Source organism: Molossus molossus, unplaced genomic scaffold, assembly GCF_014108415.1.
Source record: "Molossus molossus isolate mMolMol1 unplaced genomic scaffold, mMolMol1.p scaffold_m16_p_1, whole genome shotgun sequence".
NCBI lineage: Eukaryota > Metazoa > Chordata > Mammalia > Chiroptera > Molossidae > Molossus > Molossus molossus.
This window is the reverse complement of record NW_023425344.1, coordinates 98,888,657-98,901,415: the sequence shown is the minus strand read 5'-3', so window position 1 is coordinate 98,901,415 and position 12,759 is coordinate 98,888,657. Positions and strand designations below refer to the sequence as shown.

At 34.0% G+C, this 12,759-nt stretch overlaps 1 pseudogene; it reads left to right on the top strand.

Annotated features, from left to right (window-relative positions):
- Positions 1 to 11,976: 11,976 nt before the first annotated feature.
- Positions 11,977 to 12,534, top strand: LOC118620066 (annotated as a pseudogene).
- The last annotated feature ends 225 nt before the right edge of the window (positions 12,535 to 12,759 follow it).

Genomic DNA, 12,759 nt, shown 5'->3' with positions numbered 1-12,759 from the left:
TTGTCTCAGGCCCTGGTCAGGTCATGTGGGAGGCAACCAGTCGATGTGGCTCTTTCACATCGATGTTTCTCTCTGTCTCTCTCTCCTCTCCCTCCCTCCCACTGTATCTGATGATAAATAGAAAAAAAATCCTTGAGTGGGGAATAAAAAAAATAAAAAGAAAAACAATTTGAAAAAAGAAAGTGCAGGATTTGAGCAAGCTAGGCTTGCTAAATAATCCTTTCCTGCACATTGGGACATAGGGAGGCAACTGACATTTGTATATCAACATGGTAGCCTGCCACCTTGCTCTAATTATTTATCAGGTCCAGGAGTATTTTTGTTGATCCCTTTGCATTTTCTGAAAAGATATGTGTGAACAGAGACAATTCTATTTATTCCTTCAGAATTTGTATACTCTTATTTCCTCCTCTTGTTTTATTGAACTAGCTAGGATTTCCAGTATGATGTTAATTTAATAAGAATGGTGTGAGGGAACATTCTTACCTTGTTTCCAGTCTTAGAGCAAACACATCTAGTTTCTCATAATTAAGTATAATTTTATCAAAACATTTTTTGTAAACATTCTTTAAGAAAGTTTCTATTTATTCTTAGTTTGCTGAGATTTTTAACATAAACGGTTGTTAGATTGTGTAAAATACTTTTTCTGCATCTACTGACATAATCATATCATTTTTCTTCTTTAGCCTGCTGTGTTATGGCTACATTAATCAATTGTCAAATGTTGAACCAGCCTTGCATAACTGGAATAAACTCTACTTGGTCATGGTGATTAATTCTTTTTATTATACATTGTTGGATATGTGGATGTGATTTGCTAATATTTTTGAAGATTTTTATGTCTATGTTTATGATATATTTGTTCTATTGTTTTCTTGTCTTGCAATATCTTTATTTGATTCTGACATTAGAGTAATAGATAGAATAAGTTAGGAGATGCTTCTATTTTATAGAAGAGACTGTAGAGGACTAATGGAATTTTCCTGTAAATGCTTGGTAGTGTTCACCAGTGAATTCTGGGCCCATCAGGGCCTAGTTCTTTCTTTCTTTTTTCTTTTTTTCTTTTTATTTTTTTATGTAAAGTTCTTATTCAGTGAATGTCTTTATTAAATATTGGTTTATTTATATAATCTATTTGTATTGGTAGGCTATGTCTTTCAAGGAATTGTTCTACTTCATCTATGTTATCAAATGTATGAAAATTGAATTGTTCATTAAATTCCTTTATTATCCTTATAATGTCCATGAGATCATAGTGATAATAACCTTTTTTCATTTTTGATATCAGTAATTTATCTTTTTTCTTTGTTAAACTGACTAGAGATTTATATTTTTGTTGTTTTTCTCTATTGGTTTTCTGTTCCTATTTTTACTGATTTATGCACTAATTTTTATTATTTTTCATTTTTATTTAGTTCAGAATATTTACATTTTTCTTGAAATATTTTTTTGACTCATAGTTTATATAGAACTGTGTATTTCAATCTCCAAATAATTTGAGTTTTTTCAACTATATTTGTGTATGTGTGTATGTGTGTGTGTGTATGGCCTATAAATTCTATTTTGGTCTAAGGACATATTTTATATGATTTCTATTCTTTTCAATTTGTTAAGTTGTGTTTAATCACTCAGAATTTGACCTATCTTACTTAATGTGTTTTTGAGCATGTGATGAATGTGTATACTTTATTGAATAAAGTATTCTATAAATATCAAGTAAGTCTAGTTGATGGTAGGTACTGTTCAAAACAAGCAACAATATTAGAAATAAAGATAATACAGTAAGAAATGTTTTAAAAGGATCCTCCTTAACTTTATTTATGATGGCAGAAAATTTATATCAGATTAAAATTGGTTTGATACCAAAACATGGCAATCTCACTCATCAATACTAAAGTTAAAAAACATTTTCTAGCACTGGCTGGTGTGACTCAGTTAGTTAGATATTGTACCATGCACCAAGGAATCACCAGTTTGATTCCTGATCAAGGCACAGGCCCAGGTTGAGGGCTTGATCCCCAGTAGGAGGTGTGTAGGAAGCAGCCAATCAATGTTTCTCTCATCAATGTTTCTCTCTCTCTTCCCTCCTCTCTTTCTAATAAAATCAATTAATACATACATATTTTTTTTTAAATATTTTTTTTAGAAAATGTATTAAAAAGGTAATTGCATTTTGACTAAGTTAGTTTTATCCTATTAGTGAAAGTAATTCAATATTAGAATATTTATCAATTTAACTTACTACATTAATATATTAAAGCTAAAAATACATATAATCCTTTCAAAAGACATTAAACACAAATCAAAATTAAAAAACAACAAAAATCAATAAAATTCATCCACTCAGGGGATACAACAACTTTTAGCTAAGCAAAAATTGACATGAAATGTTATACTTAATAGTAAAATCTTTTGGACAATTATTTAAAATCAGAAATAAAATAAGAATGATTATTATTATTACATCTATTCAGTATTATACTAGAACTAGTCAGCTCCCTAAGTTAAGGCTAAAAGAAATGAAGTGTCTAATGATTAAGTTTTATTTGCAGATAATATGTCTACATATAAATTTGCATGAATTCTATATCCTACAGAATTTAAAGATTCTACAAGACAAATGACTAGAATTATAAAGAGAGTTGGGCAGTGTTAGTACATACTAGATTATTATGTAAAAGTAATCTGCATTTATTGCAGTAAAATTTGATTTTAATAAAATATAATTACAACAGCACCAAATATATAATTTATATTATACATGTAATCTAAGCATAAATAATTTTGTTTAAAAAAAACCTGAATAAATAAATTAAAATCCCAAACTATCTAGAACCATAGTACCTTTATAAATAGGAAGATTGAATATTTATTTCCAGTCAGTTTTCCCCTAAATTGATCTAGATTGAATACAATTTCTATCTAAATATAATAGCTCTTTTTCTCTGGAAACTGATAAGTCAATTCTAAAATTTATATATAAATATAAAATTCTAATAACAGTTAAGGTACTCGATACTCTACAAGAAGCAGCTCAGGAATATTATCCTTTCAGGCATTTAGACTAATAAAATTCAAGTTATTAATATAGTTCGAAATGCAGTAGAGTTAAACAAGACTAATGGGACTTAAGAGAGAGCTCTGAAACAGACCCATTGATTTATCATATTTGATATTTGGCAAAACCTATATTTTAAGTCAAAGAAGAAAACAATGAATTTTCACTAAGTACTACTGAAAACATCAGTTATCTATATGGAAAAGCATGAAATTGAATCTCCACCTTGATCTATACTCTCAGAACAAACCCTAATAGAGCAAAAATTTAAATATTAAAACAAAACTTTAAATTATCAAAGAAACTTAAAACCATGTATTTATAACATCAAATATATTATCACCATAAAAAGGGTGAAAATACTAGCTATAACTTTGGAAGAGATCATTATTAAAAACACTGATACATCCTCAATGAATTAATAAGAAAGAGAGCGATTTAAAAAAAATCAACAAAGGACTTGAATAGGCATTTTGTAGGAGAAGAAATGGGCATAAATGGTGTGAGAAAAAAAAAAAGTTCACCTGATTAATAATCAGGACATTCAAATAACAACAATAATATGTTATAATTTTATAGACATCAGATTGGCAAAAACAAAAATTTGATAATAATAAATATTGGGTAGAATATCCAAGACATATAATCTGCTGGTAGGAGTGTAAATTATGCAACTTTCAGAAAGCAACTGAGTATTACTAAGAAAAGTTGAACGGATGTACACTTCATGACCAGCAATTGAACTATTAGATGAATACCCTAAAGAAACTTATATAGTCACACAAACCTCACTAGAGGAGACCATCCCAGTTTGTACTTACTACCCAAGTATTCTGGTCCAGGCTTTCCACCTCAAAATGAAGTCTGTCTCAGAGTCATGGCAGCTTCTTATACCTACCTATTCCATGGACTTTTAACCTGAAGAACACCTTGGCAGATATTTTATACTGGCTCATTATTTGCTCTCTGAATCCCAACTAACACTTATCCCAAGAAAGGAGGCTGAGAGTAGGCAGGTCTGTGAGCAATATAAGAACCTACAACTTGAACAAGAATAATTCTGTCACTAAATTCTGCAAGAAAAAAAAAAAAAAAACAAACTTAATACAATTTGCAGTTTTTTTCCACTGGACAAAAAATAAAAAAAAGCTTTGTTCAATCCTTACCTCAAAATTTAAGACAGTGAGTTTCTCCTCTGACAAAGAAACAAAATGATGAGGTCAGACAGTCAGGAATCTCCAAATGCTGGATCCATTCCCATGGGACATACATGACACCAGTGTCCTCTTCTAGAAAGAGTTTTGAAGCCTGGGGATAAAAAAAAGTTGTTGCTAATTGTCACTGGAATAGGACCAATAAACCCTTCCAAATGTATCCTGACAAGAAAAAGAAACTTACATTCATTTCCATAAAGAGACACAGTGAACATTGTACATAGTCACATGACTTATAAGACCAAAAGTCAAAAACAATTCAAATGTCAATAGTAACAAAAGAAATATGATACAGTAAATAAGCTATATTTATATACTTATATACTATATGATGTTAAAGAACAAAAATCAAAGAAATATATATATATAGAAAATGGAACATATATATATAAATGGAATATATGTGTGTGTATACACACACACACATTTCATTTTTGTCTAGATCACAAAAGATCAAAACTAAACAAAAAGTCATTAAATCAATTTCTATAGAAAAGTATTAACACAAAATCAAGATAGTAATTGCTTCCAGAGAGGAATGACCGGGATAACATCCAAAGATGCCTACAGGGAATTCTCAACAGTATTGACAACGTTCTATTTATTTAGCTAGATACAATGCATATACATGTATTTGTTGATTAGTATTCTTCATACTGCACATATATGTCATACCTATAGAATAAACCAATTGTATTGTTAAATGAAATATGCCTTTTCCTTATAAAGAAAACAAGTATATATTCTCAAAGCATAGATAATATATATATTTTTTTCCTTGAAGTGAATTATTTTTGGAGAGTTTGTTGAAACTACCATAAGAAAGATATACTGAAAAATATAAATAGTGTCTTGAGAAATGAGTGGATTTTGTTATAGGTAACCTTTAATTTTTGTGCCCTTAGGGGATTTTTGGCCCTGATTCTACTTCAAGAATCTACCAACTTTCATAATCATAATTCCCTTATAAAATTCTTATGCATTTATTTTTTAATTTTCCTAACAATATTTTTATTTTAGAAAGACCCTTGCTTCAAACATAGTGGTACTTGGAGTAGTTAGCCATCACTTTAGAAATCCATATACTGAATTATGAAGTTGTTCCGGCCTAATGAGGCATTCTAATCCCGAGGAGAAATCAAATTCACTCCAAATCAAGAGTCAAAACTGAGCTCATCAGTTTAGACAGATAGTCCATTGCTTGCACAGCTGGGCCTGGTGTGTTCATTTTGTAAATATGCTTTGCTATTTTCTTGGTATTAGTCAGTTTGCTTGAATGGATTAGAAAATTGAAAGCTGCTTTGTCTAATGCCATGGTGAATTTGTATTCTGATAACAGAATATTTATAATCTGATAAACACTGATACTCCCCCTAGCTTCTCTCCCTTAGTATTGGAAACCAAGGGGTGAAACACCACACAGAGCCCTAAACTCAAGATTCTGAAGCTCTTGCAATAGACTGAAAACAGTTAAAAAGATATTTAATAAATTTAATTAAGTGTATTATTCAAGTTGTTTGCATAGTGTGTCACTATAAGAGAAGAGAGATTCAAAAACAAAATGTCCTTTCTTCTCTTCACACAGGGTTTGCCTGCAAATAACTTCCCCACCACCATTAGCACTAGGCACTTCATCAGGTATTTACCCATAATTTCTTTAGAAACCCAATAAATCATACAAATATACTCCATACATCTCTGATTACATGAATGAAAGATATTTTAAAGGTATTTTATATAGCCAGAGTTTGGTGACAGGAAAGGCCAGAGTGTAGGAGTTGGAAACAACTTTTATAAAACATCTGAATTGATCTAATGGGTAATAATTGCCTTAATAATAATTGTGATTACATGGCAGATTTCTTCCCCCAAAGGCCATAATAATATCTACTATCTCACAAGCTCTTCCAGAGCCTTGCCATCCCTCTACCTAGAGGTAAAGTCTAAGTTTTCTCTTCTTGGAACCCGATAGATGTTTGTGACTGCCTCAAATAACAGATATAGGGAAAGTATCACCATGTGACTTTGAAAACTAGATCATAAAAAGCAACACAGCTTTCTACCCAGCTCTGTCTTGGAATGCTCACCTTTGGACCCCAAGCTATTAATAGCCCAGGCCACATGGAGTCTCATATCAGTAGAACAGAGGCCCTCGGTCCTCAATCTTATCTGTGCTTCCAGTAAACAGTCAATAGTACCAACTTGTGGCTTTGTGAGTCCAAGTGGGAGCAGATCTCCTGGTCCTCAGCTGAAGCTGCCTTCAACAGAGCTAAGTCTTTCTCACCAAATTTGTCACATTGAAAATCTGTGAGCAAAATAAGTTATTTTTATTTTAAACCACTCAATTTCAGGATGGTTTTGTTATGTAGCAAAAGTATCTGGAACAAAAATCTAATAATTATGGCTAGGTAGGAAATAATAAAGAAGTAGGCTCATAAAAAGTGTTGAATGGGCTTTGAAAAAAACTCTAAAAATCAAAGTTTCTTGATGTTCTTCAAAGAAAAAATTACATGGGTCTAGTGGAAGAGGTTATTCAAAGTAAGCTTTGAATTAAAAAGGCAATTGAGAAAATAATTAGATTATTTAATGTATGCTTTAATGGAATTACTTTTCATAAATCACTGTCTCCTTTGAAGTAGGGATCACCAGTGCAGATAAAGACTTCCAGAACTTCTATGCAAGGAAGATGTCAATAATTACTGAGACATAATAAAATTGATAACTTCTGGAGGACTGAAATTATGGAATTGCTAAATATAATGTGTAAATTATTATTTTTGCAAAGGACATATTTTACATGCATTAGTAATTCAGAAGGCTTTTAAAGAAAAAATATATGAATGGAAGTCAAAGAAGACTCCCTACTTGAATAAAATTTACTTCTATGAAGGTAGATTACTGAATGTAGAATATTTTATAAGGCTGTTGATTACTTACTTAATACATATACATGGGGCTGGTAAAACACATTTTGTAGGAGATAAAATTCCTGACTGTTAAGCAAGATATGCTATATCCTTAGGCATTACAAAAAGACATTTTATAATATCCTACAGCATATGTTTATTTATTTTTGTCTACTTTCAGAGAATCTGTTGGATTCCATGAGCTCTAAGCTACCTATGATAAGTATACCTTCATAGAAATTTTCTTTGTGTATGTTGCTGCATCTCTAAACAGAAAAGTCTCTTTGTGGCTCACCTAACTCCCTAGATGTGAACCATGTACTCAGAGAGGAATTATAAGAAGAATGATGATCAACAGATGAGGGATACCTGGAGCTCCTTCCATTCTCCTTGATTCAACTCTACATAATACATACAGGATCAAAAGGAGTTGCTCTATTTATAGGTAGTTTCAAATGTAGACTGTGTGAAAAACAACGGAATGTGAGTACAGGATATCAAGTAGATCAATGACATAGGCACAAGATTAATGTTCTACCACTCATACTTTGAGGATTATTGGTTTTATTTAGGTTAGTTTAGTTTTGTACTAATCAAAGATTTATGATGCTTCATCCTTATTTTCCTGAAATATAATGTTAAGATATCAGTGATTTTGGTGGCACAGTCTAGTTCCATAGTGTTAAATAGAGTTTAATAGGTCTTCATGGGAACATGAAAATCATTAGCACAGAATTTAGATACACATAGGATTTTGGAAGAATCCTCAACAGAATCAAATCCGTGGTATAATACTTTTTTATTATAAACCATCTATCTACTCATATTTTTCCAGGCTAATGAACAGAAAATTTAATTAGTGATTATATTTCTTTAAAAAGTAATTCCTCATCTTTAAAACAAGACTAGGAATGCTGGCACATCTCACTAGTCACTGTAATTTAACTGATCTAGTAGATGACTGTGAGTTATTTTTAAAACAGACATTTGTAGCTGCAGCTGGTTGGCTCAGCTGATAGGAGCATTGTCCCATATACTAAAAAGGCTGCAGGTTTGATTTCTGGTCAGGGAACATACCTATGTTGTGGGTTCGTTCCCCAGTCAGGTGTAACTGATTGATGTTTCTCTCACATGGCTGTTTCTCTCTCTCTCTCTCTCTCTCTCTCTCTCTCTCTTTCCTCTCACTAAAATCAATAAACATATCCTCTGGTGAGGATTTTTTGAAAACAAGAGAAAATAGACATTTGTATACAATCAGTAAACTGTGTAGAATATATGAGTGGGGCCTATCATTGAATCCACAGAGTAGAATCTTTTAAAATGGCTATATATTATTTTTTGCAGTTTCAGAAGGTACCTATCTTTAAAAGTATCCATTGGTTTAATATAAAAGAAGTAATAGAAAATATTTAAAATGATTATTTTAGACAGAGAGAGGAAGGAGAGGGAGAGAGAGAAACATCCATGTGAAAATGAGACATGGATTGGCTGCTTCCTGCATGCCCCCTGCCAGAGATCAAGCCCAGAAGCCCACAACCCGGGCACGTGCCCTGACCAGAAATTGAACTGACAACCTTTTAGTGCGTGGGTCAACGCCCAAGCAACTGAGCCACACCAGCCAGGACTAAGTTTTAAATTTTAAATTGAGATGTGTATTCATACTACACAATATATAAACAAACCATAGAACAAAGTATCAGACTTGTAGTCTGCTCACAATTGCATTTTATTTCCTTTTAAAATTTGGCAATCTGAAGTCAAGAAAACTTCAATTATCTGTGAATGCTGTTTATTTACAAAAATAAATGTGCTAAAGAATATTTTATAAATTTATCCACTTTTCAAAAAGCTAGCTGATTTATTCAAGAAATGTTGAGGAGATAGACACAAATCCCCAAAGTGATGCTAATTTTTAAATTAAATACACATAAATTAATGCACAGAACTCTGGGAGCAAAATAGTACTTAGAAAAGGCATGGAATTCATTATGAGCCATTAAAGAAGCATTCGGTAATTACTAGTGGCAAAACAATTTATAAAATAAACAACGTTTTTTTCTCTTTCGTAATGATGGAATTTAATTAGATTTAGAGAATCCAATTGCTTTCTGTAGTATTTTCTTAAAAGAATAATTTCAAATTTTCTTTTCTTCTTGTAGGAAAAAAATTATACTAAAGCTTCAAGTTATAGAGCTTTGAATAGAAAACTTTTGACATGAATATCATTAACACTGAAGTTACCTTATAATTTCAGTCTTTTGTTACTTAAATAATTGAATCTCTCATGGACTTGCCTAAAGACTATTGTTTGAATGAGCTTAAACATTAATTTGTTTGCTTCCATCATAACAATAGCTACATTTAGTGTCTATAATGGACTACATCCTTTCATAGGTATGTTGCTTACACTTTCAGTTACTTGGAGTTACTTCACACCTATGAGCTAAGCTCTAGTGCCTCTACTTTGTAGATGAACAAGTACAGTAATTTCCTTTTCATCAGAAGTCGGCAAACTATGGCCTATGGTGCAAATTTGCTCACCATCTGGTTTTGTATAGGAACACTGCTATGCCCAATCATTTGCAAATTGTCTATGGTTTTTGCCTTTCTCCAGTGGAAGAACTGAATATTTGGAATAGAGACTCCAGGCACTGCAAGGCAAAAATACCTATTATTTGGCCCTTTTCAGAATAAAGTTTTCTGATCTCTGCTCTAAGTCACCCAGTAAGAACTGCCTTTCAAAGCCAGGGTTTTCTGATGATAAAGTCAGTGATCTTTGCACTACATCTTGTTGCATGCAAATAGAAAAAAATTTTTTTGTAAAGGTTAATTGGGGAGCAAACAATGAACTAAGCCTTTAAAAAATACTATTTGCACTGATGATCTATGAAAATAAAATGAAGGTTTTGGATGTAAACCCTGTCTTAGAAGTGTATCACCATTGTGCCCTGGCTGGTTTGGCTCAGCGGTTAGAGCGTTGGCCTGCGGTCCAGAGAGACCCAGGTTCAATTCCCGCTAAGGGCATGTACCTCGGTTGCGGTTTGTCCCCGGCCCTGGTTGGTTTGTGTGGGTGGCAGCCACTCAATGTGTACCTTTCACATAGATGTTTCTCTCTCTCTTCCTCTCTCTCCATCCTGCTCTATCTGAACAAAAAATGAAAAAATGTCCTCTGGTGAGGATAAAAAAAAAAAAAATTCTGAAGAGAAGGGTATCACCATTTTAAATTTGGACCGGCATGACTTATTCAATTACAAATTATCTAAAATAGTTTGAAATCTTGTTTTCAATTTATAATGAAGATGAACTGTGCAGATACATTAAAATTAATAGATATATAGCATTCGTATGACCCATAGTGGTTCATTCTGAGCTACTATGAAACATAGCCCATGGTAATTCAATGAAATACAAATTGTATTTTTGAGAATGTTTTCCAGCATTTTATGAGGCCCTCCACAGAGTAACAGAATTACTATTTGCATAGCTACTAATATAATGTTAGAGTCACTTTTACATATATTGCTTCTTTTTAATTACCTATATACAAAACCACACAAAATATACAAATGAGCCTGTCCCACTTAATATAATTAAAGTTTAATAAGCAGCTACAATGTATAAATTATTATACTAGGTACTAGACATCAAATCTTGAGGGAAATGCAGATCATGAAACACATTTTTAAAACAATACTAGCTTGTATAACAAAGGTAATCAGGCACTGTGACAGAACTATTTAAAAAAAAATCGACATGGTGGATGTGGACAGGGAAAGGGTGGAAGTGTGACAGTGTAGAGTAAAGAGCTCTCACCTTAGCACTCTTAACATTTTGAGCTAAATAATTCTCTGTTGTGCTGTCCTGTGCATGGTAGTATGTCTAGTAGGCTCCCTGGCTTCTACTCACTAAATGCCAGTAGTAGCCCCCTATGTTTCCAGCTGTGACAACCAAAAATATATTCTGACATGATCAAATGTCATTTAAAGGCCAAATCATCCCTAGTTCAGAATCAGAGTGTAATGAATGGATTAAAATGAGCCAGGTCAAAATGAAGGGAAAAAATAAAAGTAGATTATATGGCTACATTGGTCATCCAGATGAGAAAAGATAAGAAATGAGCAGAGGAAGGAATGAGATGCGGATATATTTTGGTCACAGAACATATAGATTCTATATATAACACACTTGATGGATTAAAGAGGGATGTAAAGCAGTTTTAAATCTTAGTGGGAAGAAGTAGTGTTAGGGAAGTCTGTTATGAAGTCCTAGTAAGAGCATTTCTGATATATTTGGTATAAGAAGGTGTCCAGAAATACTGGTTTTAACAAATACCCCATTGTAAGAAAAAAACCAATGTAAATAGTGAAACGTGATTAGATGAAAGGGATAGAAAGCATGCAGAGTAGCCCAGTTAGAGGCAAACCATAATTAGAAAGGTTGACCAAGAAATCGTTACAAAGTGGGATATACTGACTTTGAAGATTGAGAATGTATGAATAATCCTTGGCCTTGAGGTCATTAAAACAAGACTATTTTAATAAAGGAGCTTACTGAGCAGGAAAAGGCAAGGACATGTCTTCTCTGTTTTCCACTGAATAAGGGCACTTGCTTCTTTCTCAGAAGTAAATGTCTAGCGGCAATGCTTTATAAGAAGGTTTTTTTCGAGTGTGGCGCCCAAGCTGCCAGAGTCGCCGCGTTCCTCGGTGGTCCTGAAGTCCAGGGAAGTCGTCTTTCGCCGCCTTTCCCGTGTCTGTGGGGCGCGTGCCCCGCGGGTGGGAGAGCGGAGCTGAAGTGCGAGATGAGCACCAAGTTCGCGGACACGCTGCTCATCGTTTTCATCTCGGTGTGCACGGCTCTTCTCGCCGAGGGGATCCCCTGGGCCCTGGTGTACAGGACAGACCAGTACAAGAGGCTGAAGGCAGAAGTGGAGAAGCAGAGTAAAATATTGGAAAAGAAGGAGGAAACAGTAACCGAGTCAGCTGGTCGACAACAGAAACAATAGAGCAGCAAGAAGAGAAACTGAGGAACAACACAGAGACCTGTCAGAGGTCCGAATGAAATCCACGTTTGCAATAGGCCTGCTTCACCGCCCTGATGGGGATGTGCAATTCCATATTCGAAGGTAGAGTGATGGCAAAACTCCCCTGCACCCCCTTTCCTACATCCAGGGGCTGCCTCGCCCAAACCTGCTGGCGGATGACCCCACGACGGCTTCTTCATCTTCCTGTGCTTTCTCTGCACCATGTCCATTCGGCAGAACGTCCAGAAGATTCTCCATCTGGCCCCTTCGCGAGCTGCCACCAAGCAGGCAGGCGGATGTCTTGGCCCTCCACCGCCTTCGGGGAAATTCTCTTGAAATCAAGAAGAATCCTGTAATTGCTGTCCTATTTTTTTAAGGTCTTCTAATTAGATGAGCAACTATTTTGTGGCAAGAACCACAAGCATCCTAGCGCTCAGGCCACTTTCCAGCTTTCTCTCTAGACTTGATGGATATGCTTTGAATGAGGATGGCGCCCTGCAGCCAGACATGACAGTGCCTCCGGTCACAGAGGAGTGTTGTAAATAGGGTGTCGGTTCAATG